The sequence below is a fragment of the Tachypleus tridentatus genome, chromosome 1, assembly GCF_004210375.1.
Source record: "Tachypleus tridentatus isolate NWPU-2018 chromosome 1, ASM421037v1, whole genome shotgun sequence".
In the NCBI taxonomy this organism is placed as follows: Eukaryota; Metazoa; Arthropoda; class Merostomata; order Xiphosura; family Limulidae; genus Tachypleus; species Tachypleus tridentatus.
The window spans coordinates 29,646,444-29,661,431 of NC_134825.1; positions in this window are offsets into that span (position 1 = coordinate 29,646,444).

Below are 14,988 nucleotides of genomic sequence, written 5' to 3' on the forward strand. Positions count from 1 at the left end.
TATTTCGCATTATAGAAACAAATGTGAAAAGCAAATTCTATAAACTCTAAGTAATGAGAATACGGTAGTGGTTAGAAGACAGAACCTGTTGAAGTGTGTGTAGAGTCTAATAAAGCTTTCTTTGCCGTATATGGATAAAAACCATTAAGTTCATGATACATAAGGAGTCTAAAGAATGGCAGACAAAGGTTGTCCTGTTTCAAGTTTAATTGAAATTAATGTTTTAGAAATGTAGGTGCATGATCTTAAGAATCAAATTTCCCAAAATTTGAGATCGTCATACGTTCTTTAGAAGATCAATTTATAAAGATATGGTTCTTCAATATGACAGAGTGTTAACTAAGATTGGGCCGTGGTTTCATCAGAAAAGCTGTGGCTTAATATTTAATGACTGTTGACAAACGTGTTCAAGGTGTTGTTTGAATTATTGCTTATTAAAAACCATTTAGAAGCATGTTTTTGTGTTGTTTATTTTTTCATGTTAGAAAAATAGATGTTGATAGTTTCACAAATGGGACGTTCATAAAAAAATGAAATAACATGCGTGGATGAAGAATAGTGTAAGCGTATTAGATAGATTATATGAGATACCGAGCCTGAAGCCACAGAAATAAAATGGGAAAAAGTAATTTTTGTAATAGTGTTTGACTTGTTTTAAAAACCTAATGATACGCTGAAGTCTCTCTCTCATCGTTCAGGATTAAAGAGAGCTATCTGCTCTAGCCGTCCCTAATTTAGCAGTGTAAGACCAGAGGGAAGGCAGCTAGTCGTCACCACCTACCAACAACTCTTGGATTACTCTTTTACCAACTAATAGTGGGATTGACCGTAACAATATAACGCTCCCACGGCTGAAAGGGCGAGCATGTTTGGTGCGACGGGGATTCGAATCCGCTACCCTCAGATTACGAGTCGAACGCCTTACTCACCTGACCATGCCGGACCCAGGATTAAGGCAAAATCAAACGCTGTGGAACTGAACGAATCCATAAATGAGGATTTCCCCCTTGTTATCCTATCTCTGTAAATCTGTCATTCAAATATGCAGTTAAACTAGAGGTCATACACCAATATCATGAACAAACTTCAGAAGTTTCAGAAGTTATAAATTTGTGTAATTTATTTAAATAGGGATATTTTTATTAATCGACATCTCCCTAGGTTAGATAACAACTCACTTTATGTTAGGCTTGTTTTAGTTCCTTCCATTTACTATTTTCACAATTGTTTCTCCTTTTTAAACCCCCGGCATTTCCTTAATAAATCTTTGTTATTCTACAAAAATGTTTACTCAGCATTTATGTTGTTACTTGAAAATATTATTTTGCGTTTACTTTTCGTAAAAAAAAAAAAAGTGTCATTATTCGTTGCTTCTCTGTGTGTTCTCTTAAAACAAAGTTACAGTGTACATCGGGCTATCTACTGAGTCCACCGAGAAGAATAGACAATTTTAGCGTTGCAAATCTGTACACTTACCGATGTACCAGCGGTGGACTCGTAACTTCTCTGAGCCTGTTGTTTGTCACTAAACAAGGTGTTGATTTAATATTTCTGTAATAAGCCTTTCTGCTGTATTTAGTAAGTTTCGGTAAGTCGTGTGTTCCGAAGCACCGACGTATTTAAACATGGAATATTATTCTAAGGAAACTGTTACTGTAAATAATGCAATGAAAACGAGTATGTTGTTGTACAAATGAATAGAACTATGTACGCTATATTGAAGCAGTATACAAGTGACTAATCTATGTAACAACCACAAGAAATATAAAGTCACGGTGGAACGTTATCTATCAGAACTATACGTTGGCATGGTTAAGTGTTTGTAAGTAGTATGGTCCATCTCAAATTGGCTCTTTTAAAGAAAGATATTCAACATTTTCCGACACAAAATATTCATACATTCAGATTATAAAGATGCGTCAAGATGGAAGATTTAGAATTTGCAATGCGAGGCTGTCCGTTATGATTAATGACATTGAAAAACTAAAATATTGATCAAACTGGGGAACCAGGAATATCTACAAAGAGACTTGCAAAAAATAGAACACCAGCAGTGTCAAGCAAATGCGAGATTTTGTAACATGTGAAAAGCACTAATATAAAGATCAGTAGTAAAAGTTGTAAATGAGGCTAAATCAACAGTAAGCAACATAATCAAGGGTCTCTAACTTGAAAATCAACACAAGCCGTGTGTAAACAGGTTATTTCTACCACATAACTTTTTAACAATTGGATAACTCATGCACCTAGAGAATGAAATGTGAATTTATACTAATCAATAAAACGACATACCGTTCAAGTCGCTGTGCGATTGTACTTTTGAATAGGGCTGTGAGAAATCATTGTCCCATTATACTGGATATAATTATAATAAGATTCTAGGAAAAAAATATTTACTTTGTACATTATAGTTTAACTACAGAACCTTTCGCAATGAAAATGATACACAGTCATCAGACGCAGCATAGCCGGACACGGCTACGTGGGGCTGTAACGACATATTGATTCAACAAGTTTCATGTCTGTTACGACGATCTGAACATTTCTACAATCGTATCTTAATTCAACTTAGTTCCACTTTTTGTTTCTGAAATAACTTTCATGAAATTGTTTTTGTGTTGATTATCATCAGATCATAACGAAAAACACAAAAAGAAAGGTTCGTGTAATAATTAACAAGAAAGGTTATTATACGAAAGTTATTTCATAAAAAATAAATTGAAGTAATTTGAATCTTATGTAAATAACTTGTTATTTTTAAGTACGCTTATTTTTTTTACATGTTATTTTTATTGATATTAGATAATACTTACTTATAAGATTACACTGTTTATGGATTTAAATTAACATAAATTTATTTTTATTCATATTAGATAATACTTATTTATAAGATTACACTGTTTATGGATTTAAATTAACATAAATTTATTTTTATTGATATTAGATAATACGTGTTTATAAGATTACACTGTTTATGGATTTAAATTAATATAAATTTATTTTTATTGATATTAGATAATACTTATTTACAAGATTACACTGTTTATGGATTTAAATTAACATAAATTTATTTTTATTGATATTAGATAATACGTATTTATAAGATTACACTGTTTATGGATTTAAATTAACATAAATTTATTTTTATTGATATTAGATAATACTTATTTATAAGATTACACTGTTTATGGATCTAAATTAACATAAATTTATTTTTATTGATATTAGATAATACTTATTTATAAGATTACACTGTTTATGGATTTAAATTAACATAAATTTATTTTTATTGATATTAGATAATACTTATTTATAAGATTACACTGTTTATGGATTTAAATTAACATAAATTTATTTTTATTGATATTAGATAATACTTATTTATAAGATAACACTGTTTATGGATTTAAACTGACATAAAATTAGCTTATATTTCTGTTAAAATATTCTTACTGGGATGTATTTATTGAAAAACCATTTGATTTTGTCAAAAACTATTACGTACTGTTTTTAATTAGGCTTGCTGAAGAGTAGCGTAAGCTGAGAAGACTCTTCCAACTAATTAAATATATGTAACAAAATGCAGTATTTAGAAACTAGAGTCATTTTAAACATTAAACATTACTAACTGGGTACTGAAATTTAAGGTAGAGAGCAATATGTTAACTTGACGGATCAGTCTATCAGCCACTCAGAAAGTCGGTTCAGTTGCAAAGTAACGGTGTGTTACAAGAATAATTTGTTATAAATCATTATTTGAAGTTATACACTAACTAAAACAGAGAAATCTAAAATACAGTCACAACCATGTGTGTATTTGGAAACATCCTTTTTTATTATTTTATTATTCTTAACTTCTTCTGGTCTTTCCTACTGTATGTATTTATATTTATATATATATAATATATATATAAATATATTTATATATATGTTGCTATATATTTTGCTACTCCGAAACATAAGAAAAATTGTTCTAATTAAATATTGGTTTACATTAAAATTCGTTATTCTTCTGGAAAATTCTAGTTCATTCGTTTCTTGAATTTGCTCAAAGCTACACGAGAACTATCTGCGATAGCCATCCTTAATTTACAAGTGATAGACTAAAGGAAAGGCAGATACTCAAAAACCCACCGCCAACTACAGTAATACTCTTCTAAAATGAAAAGTTCAATTGATCGTCAAATTTTAATGTCCCTGAAACTTAAGGACGAGCGTGTTCGGTGTGATGACAGGATTCGAACATCCTAAACACCAGACCACAGAAAAACTTAAGTATCGAAAATTAACACCAAGCTTTCTAAAGTGGTCACAGTTTTAGTGGAGGTCATCAAATCGATTAGTGGTTACACGTTGAGGAACACTTTATTTTATTGTAAAGCAATAAGCAGCGTCCGGCTTAGAGTACCACATGGTGCTCTTAACTTCCACTTCAGAGTAATTGATTTTCCGTTCACTAGACGACTAGAATTAAAATATAGTGAAGGGGTGACTAAGCAAGACTGGTGAGAAACTCGTTTGGGTGATGATTGCTCAAAAAGGCGTAGGTTTAAAAATGATAATTTCGGAAAAAGGATGTTGAAATAATAGCTGTATTAGACAAACAGGATATCCGCGAGATCTTTTCGGTATGTTTTCAGTAGACACAAGTTGTGTATGAAGTCACGGATGTGTCGTAAATAGTTATTTTGTTGATTATTTTAACAGCTGACATACATGGTTATGAAACTATTCATAGACGTAATTTTATGAATATATTTGTATGAGAATAGTGCGGAAAACGGAGACGTTTCACATTTAAAAAAAGAAAAAGAAAATGAGGAGGGGCAGAGCCAAACTCCAGAGAAGAAACGATATGGTCCAGATAACAGCATTTATTAACACTGACAGACCACGTCTGTAGAAGGGATTCACTATAGGTAGAGTAGAACAAACGATATGGTCCAGATAACAGCATTTATTAACACTGACAGACCACGTCTGTAGAAGGAATCCACTATAGGTAGAGTAGAACAAACGATATGGTCCAGATAACAGCATTTATTAACACTGACAGACCACGTCTGTAGAAGGTATTCACTATAGGTAGAGTAGAACAAACAATATGGTCCAGATAACAGCATTTATTAACACTGACAGACCACGTCTGTAGAAGGTATTCACTATAGGTAGAGTAGAACAAACAATATGGTCCAGATAACAGCATTTATTAACACTGACAGACCACGTCTGTAGAAGGAATCCACTATAGGTAGAGTAGAATAGTTTTAAAATTATCAAGTGGACCGACATGGCCTGCTGATTAGAACGCTCGACTCGCAATCAGAGGGTCGCGAGTTTCAATCCCCGTCACATCAAACATGCTCACCCTTTGAGCTGTAGGGGCGTTATAATGTACAATCAATCCCACTATTCGTTGGTAAAAAGTAGCCCAAGAGTTGGCAGTGGGTGGTGAATACTAACTGCCCTCCCTCTAGTCTTACACTGTTAAATTAGGGAAGACTAGAGAAGATAGCTCTTGTAAAGTAGCTTGGCACGAAACTCAAAACAAACAACCAAACAATCGACTGATCAAATTGGACAGGATTTTCCATGCATTCAAGACAATATATAACGAAACTGATACACTTAATTCAACTATAAAAGTTTCGACTATCTGGAACGAAACATTTTACTGCTTGGTCTAAAAACTCGTTTATGGAGGCGGTTGCCTAAAGACAACTGCATAATTGGATGATATATGTCTTATTAAAAAGATTTCGTCTAAAGAGTGTTTTTTTCATGATGATATCATACAGTGGTAACAAATTACAAAATATGAATCTGATGTGTTTAACACACAAGTTGTTGTTGTTGGAATTTTGCACAAAGCTACTCGAGGGCTATCTGTGCTAGCCGTCCCTAATTTAGCAGTGTAAGACTAGAGGGAAGGCAACTAGTCATCACCACCCACCGCCAACTCTTGGACTACTCTTTTACCAACGAATAGTGGGATTGACCGTCACATTATAACGCCCCCACGGCTGGGAGGGCGAGCATGTTTGACACGACTCGGGCGCGAACCCGCGACCCTCAGATTACGAAGCGCACGCCTTAACGCGCTAGGCCATGCCAGGCCCATAACACACAAGAGTATCTCCTTAAGATCCCGAATACTGATTGTATCAATCATCACAACCATTTATTATCTACAACTTAACCCCTCTTTTTAAAAGAAACTACCTAGTGTATTTGTTTGTTTGTTTAAAATTAAGCACCAACCTACACAATGGGTTTTGTGTGCTCTGCCTCTCAAGTATATTGAAACCTACTTTATGGCATTGTAAGTCCACAGACATTCCGCTTTATCTTGTAATCCGATTGAACAAGTAGTACAAATCACACGTCAAAATAGAAAATATTAGAATTCTTACTGGATGAAACAGATTTTATATATATATATATATATATAATAACATTCTATAATACACAACATGACAAATGTGCATCAAACCTTTCATCGTCAATAAATAAGATTCTATAAGTAATTAGATGAACAACAGGAGAATGTGTTTTACGAATATCCAGAAGGTTCTTCTGCGTAAAAGTATAATCTGTACACTACAAAATAATTTAAAGTCACCGTCTCTTGCAGAATTATAGAGTAATCTATATGCAAAAACGAGCCGTTTTTACATATATATTTCTCTACAATTGGGTTTTCTCGACATCACTGATTATAGAGTAATCTACTTACATTTTATATATCAGATTTCAATTCTTCACCCCTCCAGTGACACCGCGATATTTCTGTGGACCTAGAACGCTAGAAATCGGATTTCGATACACGTTGTAGGTAGAGCATTGTGTGGCTTTGTGCGTAGCTTCAAACAAACAATCAGATTTTAAGAAACAATTTGCCTAAGCCATTTATATGTGTAAAAATAAAATTGGTCTAAGACAGTACCTTAAATACACCTTAATTTACATCCGAAATATTCATCAACGAGCTGGATAATGTAACGTATTATTTAAGAACAAATCAATGCATCTATACAAATATAATATTACTGTCAGTTGTATGGCCATGTAACTACTTCACAGAGTGTAGATGGATCTTTTCCAAATTTGGTACGAACCTCTTTAGGTCTGTACGAGGATACGTACAGATTTTCAGTTTTGTGTTTTGTAATTTTTATGGGAGTTTTTTACGGTTTTTACAACTGCATATAAGAGAAGCAGTTTTCCATATCCTAAGATGATATTTCATTAATCGTGAATTTTCATAACTTCCTTTCAGAGAGCACGGTATAGCCAGGTGTGTTAAGGCGTTCGACTCGTAATCCGAGGGTCGCGGCTTCGAATCCCCGCCTCACCCAACATGCTCGCCCTTTCAGCCGTGGGAGCGTTATAATTTGAGGGTCAATTCCACTATTCGTTGATAAAAGAGTATCCCAAGAGTTGGCGGTGGGTGGTGATAACTAGCAGCTTTCCATATAGTTGGTCCCGGCATGGCCAAGCGTGTGAAGGCGTGCGACTCGTAATCTGAGGGTCGCGGGTTCACATCCCCGTCGCGCCAAACATGCTCGCCCTTTCAGCCATGGGGGAGTTATAATGTTACGGTCAATCCCACTATTCGCTGGTAAAAGAGTAGCCCAAGAGTTGGCGGTGGGTGGTGATGACTAGCTGCCTTCCCTCTAGTCTTACACTGCTAAATTAGGGACGGCTAGCACAGATAGCCCTCGAGTAGCTTTGTGCGAAATTCAAAAACAAGCAAACAATCTATTTAGTCTTACAGTGTTAAATTAGGAACGCCCAACTCAGCTAGTCTTCGTGTAACTTTGCGCGAAAATCAAACACAAACAGACAATGACGTACTAGGTTATGCGAGAAAAGTAACACAAAACATTTAAGGAAGTTTGAGTTGAGGCCTTACTACGTTCTAACATATATATATATTTAATTATATGAATATATAAATAGATCATTTTGAAATGACATCATTAAACTTTATAGTAAAAGCTAAATAAAACCAGTTCAAGCAACTTTTAACACTGAGTTTACCTCTTCAGATTGAAAGCACTCATTGTCACATTTTAATAGTTTTTTATTGCGTTGGATTTGCTGGTTTTTTCTGTATTTATAAAGGAATATCATATTATTAATGTTTTTCCCACAATATATTATTTAGATGTGTAATTTTTGGGATAAAGACAGGTAACGACATCTTTATTTGTAGCCACTAGATGGCAATGTAGTATGGGTCCAACTAGTTTCCTACATTGCATTCGAATCACATTTATATAGCTAGAATGTCTACCTACACTGTGCGAAGTGTTGCGTCAGATATAGCAATGCAAGATGCATCTTATTAAAACGATATAATACTTCAATTATTTCTAAAGTATAGAAATGTTTATTTGGAGTCTATTTTATTCCTGAAAGGTGTTTTATTATTTTTTATAGAATTATTTTCATGTACTTGTCAGGTCTACTACTGTGTACTGTTTCTCACAATATTAAATGCCATTTTGTCTTTAGTATTTAATACCTCGTGTCTCCATGAATAACGTTAAAAACAAATTTTTAATCTTGAGAGAAATAACACAATAAGAAAGTAACAGTGTGACTAAGTGTTTAGTTTGATGGATTGGATATCCGAGGATATCTGTTCAAAACGTGGTGTTACCAAACATTCATGTGTGCCTTATGTAAGGCTTAACTGTCAATTCCGCTACACCGTAAGTAGATTTCGCTTCAGGTGACGAGTGCCACTGATTTTAGTGGCGGCTATCTTTAACGCTACACGGGGAGTCTCACATCTGGCCGTCTAATATACTGAAGTTAATGTTGTTATCATATGAATAACATAAAATACCGTTAATGAACGTAACAGAGCTATTAGATAAAAATATTTAAACTTCAAGTTAAAGATATATTATTTATAATAGTTAGACAACATACAAACACTTTATACAAGATTTCATCAGGAAGGAAAAGTGAATAGAACTAAAAAAGAAAAAATTAAAACATTATTCATTACCTAACACACAAAAAATGTAATTTTTGTAATTGGCTAAATATTTATACATGTATTTCTGTATCACCTGATAATCCTGTGTAAACACAACGAAACGGTGCATGCATTATATATTTAAGATATTTATGTTTTTACTGAGTGTTTGACTGATGAGACTACAGTAAACTCAACAAAAAGTTACTTATAGTTCAACAGTGTGCTAGTTATTGGGTGTTGTCTGGTGACGCTGAATAAATACAAAAAAGTCGTGCTTCCTTGTATTTTATGTCACGTTTTAAAATGGCATGTTTATTATTCAGTGTCAGATGATTCTGAGCTAAATATTACGAAACTTTATTTATAAATTTTATCTTTTCATGGTATTCATTTATCCGTTCTGAATGCAATATTATTAACCGACAGCATTATTATAATTAAAACACTGCATTTTTAACGTATTCGATACTATAAAAATATGTACACTTTAACATATTATATAGTTTAATACTTGTATTTTTGAAACACCACATTTATTTTCCAGTTAGATTCAGGGGAGGTTTTATTTGAAGAGTCAAGAAAATAATTATATAATAGACATTTCTCAAGTGCTGAAGAAAATCTTTTAACATCTAGTACTACTAATCTCAGTTATATTATAAGAACTCGGTAGATTCTAAATCAGGGCCGGCGATATCTGCAGGCTGTGTTGTAGTTTCAGGAGACAGCAAAACGTACAGAAATAGTCCTTTACAAATGATTGTGACATCTGAAAAGCGTCCTCACTAACAGGATTTACGTTGCAAAATATAAAGGGAATGTTTGTAAAGAAATCCTATTAGGCAACAATAACCTAAAGTACCTTATATATGAAAGTCCAAAGGTAGAGGGAGTAGATCCCTATTATCATAGGGACCTTGAGTCAAGAACATTTCTAACTCCCCAATCCATGTAACCTTGATCAGTGGTTACAAAAACGTTGAATATTTACATACATATATACATGTATATATATATAAACACATAACAAAATGTTCACATTTACACCAACACTCATTTATAGCGATCTATGATCGAGTCATACCTCTTGCCCTAATCTACATAGCCTTGATTCTTTTTTTAGTATTATTTGTTTAAACATTTTTTTTATTATAAAATAATGTTTTGTATATAACTCTGATTAGAAAAATACGTTGGTTTATTAATAATTTCTGCAGTTAACTGATTAAGTTGTTGTTTTGTTGTTGTTTTGAATTAAGCACAAAGCTACACAATGGGCTATCTGTGTTCTGCCAACCTGGGTATCGAAACCCGGTTTTTAGCGTTGTAACTCCATAGATATATCGCTGAGCTACTGGGGGGACAACTGAATTCGTAATTAACATTCTGTAATGACAGAAATGTTTGATGTTATAAGCCTAATTATTATTTCAACTTATTGAACATTATTGTCCCACAATAATTCTGTTCTTATTACCGTTGATGGGTTTTTAGCAACGTTTTATCGCAAAATCTTCAAAAGTTATATCAACTCTTTGAAGCACGTTTGTTTGTTTTTGAGCAGAGCCACACTGCGCTACCTGCTATGTTCAATACTGAGAATGGAATCCAGGGTTCTGTTTACCATTGTAAGTCCATAAATTTACCGTTGTTCCACCGTAAGCAACATTCTTTGTTTTTCTAAGAGTGTTCTATTTGTTGAATATGCGACTCTTGTAGACGTTGTATTATATGATCTTATGTCTTAGAATTTTTCGGAACTGATGTCTCAGTTTCCGCGTTTGTTTAAATTCCCTTGGAAGATAAATTAATCATGGTTTATCCAACTCACGGATTTTTGTATGTTCCTATGAATAAAAATTTAGCAAAACCTGTGGATAAATAGTGTAATTTAAGTATAAAATCTACTGACACGTAAATATCGTAATACGAACCGTAAAACATGTATGAATTTCCAACCAACGCAAGCTACCTATTAGAAAAATTAAAATTCAATGTGGTAATGAGTATAACAATTGAATGTACTTTTCTTACGTTTTTATTTATAAAGTTTTTGCTGCAATTCTTCATCAATTCGATACTTTTACCATTAACGATACAATTATTAGTTATCCCAATATATATATATATATATATATATGTTCGTTTCATGACAAATGTGTTGCATACGAACTTTTTCTGCTGTACACGTCACAAGAGTCGAGATCATAGTTTTAGGGTTATAAGCCCTTCAGCTTAATGCTATGCCACTGCGAAGCGTGTTTTAAGAAAAATATCTTTAGGCCTAACGTTTGACAACAGTTAAACGGGAAAAAGAACTGATAGTACAGGCCCGGCATAGCCAGGTGTGTTAAGGCGTTCGACTCGTAATCTGAGGGTCGCGAGTTCGAATCCCCACCGCACCAAACATGCTCGCCCTTTCAGCCGTGGGGCGTTATAATGTGACGGTCAATCCCACTATTCGTTGGTAAAAGAGTAGCCCAAGAGTTGGCGGTGGGTAGTGATGACCAGCTGCTTTCCCTCTAGTCTTACACTGCTAAATTAGGGACGGCTAGCTAGATAACCTTCGTGTAGCTTTGCGCGAAATTCCAAAACAAACAAACAAAACTGGTAGTAATTACATGACACAACTCTGATTTTATGTGTAGGATATATCCTACAGAGTTTATATACACTTACTTACTCAACAAAACTTTCTTGTCAATAAGCTGTTGTTTTTTCCACCTTCGTCTTTACTCACAACTCTTGCTGCAGCACATTTTTAGTCTTGATTTCGAGAAACCCCACTTGAAATAAAAGTGTATCTTAGAACAGCTGGTATGGGTATTAACACTTTTATTGAAAAGCAGAGAACAACGTTTTGACATTCCTCTTTTTGTTAACCTGAAAATGACCTAGGAAGGTCAAAACGTTGTTCTCTGCTTATCAGTTTATCAGTCTCTTTCCTGCAGACTTTGTCCAAAGCGGTAAAATACGTTAGTCTATTTGCATTGTGAAATATATTGAGACAAATATCGACTATTAATCTCTTGTTTTATTAACAAAGTTTTTCTAATTTCTCTCGTAAGAGTTTGTAATAGTTAATTTAGAAATTAAAAAAAATGTATGTATCATTACTTTGAAGATTTAGTTTTGTTTGTTTATAATTAAGCGCAAAGCTACACAATGGGTTATCTGTGCTCTGCCCACCACAGGTATCAAAACCCGGGTTTTAGTATGGAAGTCCGCAGACATACCACTGTATCACTGGGGGTTACTTTAAAGAAACAATAATCTTATGTTTTCAATTTTAATTCTTAGACTCTTAGGGTATATATTTTGTTCTAAGTTATCCATAGTGAAAATATAAAAAAATTAAGAATAGATTTCAAATTTAACCTAAACTTAATTGTAGAATAAAAATAATTAACAAATTACCTTATGCTGGTCACGTAAAATTCACATAGTACAATATTAGCTGTTGCACTTTTACTTTGAGGCCCTTCAATAATCATCTTAAGCACATTTTCCTTGGGCCTTTGCTTTAGACATAAATTCTTAGTTGAGACCTTTCAAAATTGAGAGGCATTTCTGTAATATATTCAATGGTGATTACTGAAGGGTTTTCTCCGAAGTTCCGCCTTCTATTGGCAACAATAAGAAGTGTTGTGTTGGGCAGGGCTTCTTAAGTTCAATTTATAATGATCAATGTCATACTCAGCAGAATATAATACTCACGAAACGCGACCTCTCAAAGCTCTCTTGGGGCTTTAAAACAACAAATTATGCCTCTGACATTTTAAAACCCAACAGACATCAACTGAATAAGTCCACCCATCTTTAATTTCATTTTATGCTTTCAAACCACCAGGAAATGTACATAGATGTCTAATTATCTTCAGAAAAGTATAAAGATTTATATTGTTTTTTATCCTAATCGTGTCTTTATCTGGTCAACAAATTACGGAAACTATGGGAATTTTCTATCATTAAATCAATGTTATTTAAACAGTCTTCTCGAAATTCCCAGAATTTTCTTTCCATTAACTTTGTTACTTACAAGGAAAGTGATGTCCCTCGGCAGCTCTGCTCGTTTCGTACCGAAAAAGTAAAAGCCAGGCTTTGTTTCCTTCAACTACATCTTGGGTTTCATAAAAAAATCTTTATCAGACTGCCGAATTCTAATCTTTAACGTGTAGAGAGAGGCCTAACATTCATTTTGATATCCTTGACGCATTGATATCTTTTTTCATAAAAATTTGTTAAATTATGAACATAAAAGTAATTTAAAATTGATAACAGACGTAGGTAGAAGGAAACTGTAAGTAGTGGTTGCTTATTCATGCTGAGTAAGTTAACCTCAATAAGACGAGCGTTTTCTGTAAATTTGTCTAAAACTCTTAAACTAGAATTCACAACCAATATGTTGTAACTCTGTCTAAATTATTCCTTTAAAATAAGCAAAATAATGCAATCGTGAGCCGGTCGTGCTTTATAGTTGACTGAGAATCTCGTAGTTAAGAAAAAATAAACTCAGCCCACATTTTGGATCTGTGGGTGCGTTATAAGGGTGAGGATCAGATCCCATTTTTCGGTCATACAAAAGTAATTCAAGAACTGGTAGTGGCTGTTGTTGACTAGTTAGGGAATACTAAGCACAATAACGTTTCTATAGTTCTTCTGGAAAGAAAATGTAATGTTCTGATATGAATACATGAAATAAACTGGCAAAGACAACTTTACGCATTCGTAGCAATTGTCAAACTGTAATTAGTTATGTTTCTTACTACGCTTCCTTTTCTATAAAAATAATTTTTATTCGTACAAAAGTAGGTCAAACTTGATTTGTATTAACAATGAAGTATTTCACACTGTTACAAATGTTGTAGAAACTAGAAACCGAAAAACAAACCTTATATCACGCGATAGCATAACCTCCTGAACACTAAATTAATTGTTAAAATCGTTGTTATTAGTCCGAGTGCGTCAGTTGTAGAAGAAAAATCGTATATGTAAGAAATAGATTTGTCTGACACAGATGTCTCAACACTGTTCAAGCTCCTGCTAACGATTTGAATTTTAGTTACTTTTATAGGATAAACTTTGTTGAAAGATAACAGATTGTTTTCAAACACTCTTTAATGTAACAGATACTGTTTCCTGGATTGAAAACTATGAAGTGACATGGATGTCATTTCAACTAAACACTTTGTTAAAACTCATAACATCACCCTCAAACAAACGTTGAATTCTTGAATTGACCCCACTACTCTATTGTTGAATCCATGATTTGACTTCCCTATTTTATTGTTGAATTCATGATTTGACTTCCCTATTTTATTGTTGAATTCATGATTTGACTTCCCTATTTTATTGTTGAATCCATGATTTGATCTCACTACTCTATTGTTGAATCCATGATTTGATCTCGCTACTCTATTGTTGAATCCATGATGTGATCTCACTACTCTATTGTTGAATCCATGATTTGATCTCACTACTCTATTGTTGAATCCATGATTTGATCTCACTACTCTATTGTTGAATCCATGATTTAATCTCACTACTCTATTGTTGAATCCATGATTTGATCTCACTACTCTATTGTTGAATCCATGATTTGATCTCACTACTCTATTGTTGAATCCATGATTTGATCTCATTACTCTATTGTTGAATCCATGATTTGATCTCGCTACTCTATTGTTGAATCCATGATTTGATCTCACTACTCTATTGTCGAATTCATGAGTTGATCTCATTACTCTATTGTTGAATCCATGATTTGATCTCGCTACTCTATTGTTGAATCCATGATTTGATCTCACTACTCTATTGTCGAATTCATGAGTTGACTTCACTACTTAATTTTTGAATCATGATTTGACCATGTAACAAGCCGAGTCTATCTAAGAATAAACTTTTAAATCACCATAAAAGTTTTTCCCTGGAGTTATTTCCATTTTACATATAAAATGTTACTGTTGTTTCTATGAGAAAATATCATTTTAAAC